This window comes from Myotis lucifugus, unplaced genomic scaffold, assembly GCF_000147115.1.
Source record: "Myotis lucifugus unplaced genomic scaffold, Myoluc2.0 scaffold_501, whole genome shotgun sequence".
Taxonomy (NCBI): Eukaryota; Metazoa; Chordata; class Mammalia; order Chiroptera; family Vespertilionidae; genus Myotis; species Myotis lucifugus.
In genome coordinates, this window is record NW_005871549.1 from 571823 (window position 1) to 573475 (window position 1653).

The window sequence follows — 1653 nt, forward strand, 5'->3', positions numbered from 1 at the left end:
ATGAAAAGATTCATGCAATAGGCCTTCCCTTCCCTGGCTGCAGGCACCGGTTTTCCTCCGGCACCTGGGACCCAGGCCTTCGCTCCGGCCGGAGCCGCCTTCAAGCCTTCACTGCTCAGGCTGGAGCCTCCTTCAGTCTTCCCTCCGCCGCTTCGCACCTACGTATGCAAATTGACCGCCATCTTTGTTGATGGTTAATTTGCATATCTCGCTGATTAGCCTATGGGAGGCGTAGCGAAGGTACGGTCAATTACCATGTTTGTCTATTATTAGATAGGACTAGAGGCCCAGCGTGCACGAAATCGTGCGCAGTTAGGGTCCCTAGGCCTAGCCTGGGCTCCGTCACATGGCCTCTGCTGCCCTGTGACACTATGTGAAGCTCCCTGCCCCAGGATGCTCCGCGATGCTTGCGGCCCCTCAACTGCTCCGTGAGGCTCCCCCTGCCTCTTGACTGCTTCGTGAACCCCGCAACTGCTCCACAAAGCTTGCTGCTGCCCCACGAAGCTCGCCGCTGGACGCTCTGCAAAACTCCCCCGCCCCGCGTCTGCTTTGTGAAACTCACTGCCGCCCGGGTGACTGCTCCCCTAAGCTCACAGCCACCCCACGAAGTATCCCGCCACCGCGGCTCAACAGGCCCCAGTCCCGCCCCACCGCCAGCCCCCCCTCATGGTGAGCAGCTCGGGGGCCGGCGGAGGGGGGGACCAAGAGGTGCTCCATGCACTTCATGGTGACCAGTCGCCCGTTCGGTCGTGACGGCACCTAGCTCTTTATATATATTAGGATATTTTTAAATGGATTTCAGAGAGGAAGAGAGGAGAGAGAAATATCAATGATGAGAATAATTGATCAGCTGCTTCCTGCACGCCCCACACTGGGGATTGAGCCTGTGACCAGGGTATGTGCCTGACGAGAATTGAACTGTGACCTCCTGGTTCATAGGTCGTTGCTCAACCACTGAGCCACACCAGCTGGGCTAAGCTGGTGTTCTTAACCACTCTGGGATCCTAGAGTCATGAGAAACTAATGAAATCCAAAGCTCCTCTCCCCTAAAACGCAGAGGCGCCATCACGCACAGCGACACACCAAATGTCAAGAAGTCAAGACCAGACTGAGAACACTTGTGCCAACACTTGCTCTCCCCGGGGATGCCCTGTTTTGGTTCTGACATAAAACTCCTGCTTCTCAGTGAGGGTGGCCATCGGGAGTGAGAAACAGGTAAGTGTGTCAAGATCTGCCTGGCTGGCCTTTCTGCTGGAACAAAATCAAGAGAGGGGGAGGAGACGGAACCACCTACAAATTACCTGCTCTTTCATTGGTTCCATAAAAACTGACTGCGTTCCTAGTATGTGCCAGGCACAGCCCTTTCCACCTTCTTTCCCGTGCCTCTACTTACCCATTTCAAGCTGCGCTCCGGCAGCACCCTGGATTGTACTTGTGGGTTCACAGGTTTGTCTCCCCTCCTGCCGCCCCCCTGCCCCGCCCCCCAGTTCCAAGACCAGAGTGGGATCCTGCCTTTGACGGGTATCCTGATATTCCTGTGACTGGCACAAGGTAATGCGACAGCCAGCCCTGAGCGCCAACAGGCCGGGGCTCTGTCGCTCTGATCTCAAAATAGCCTTCTGCCATTTACTAAGCACTTAATCGGCGAGCGGT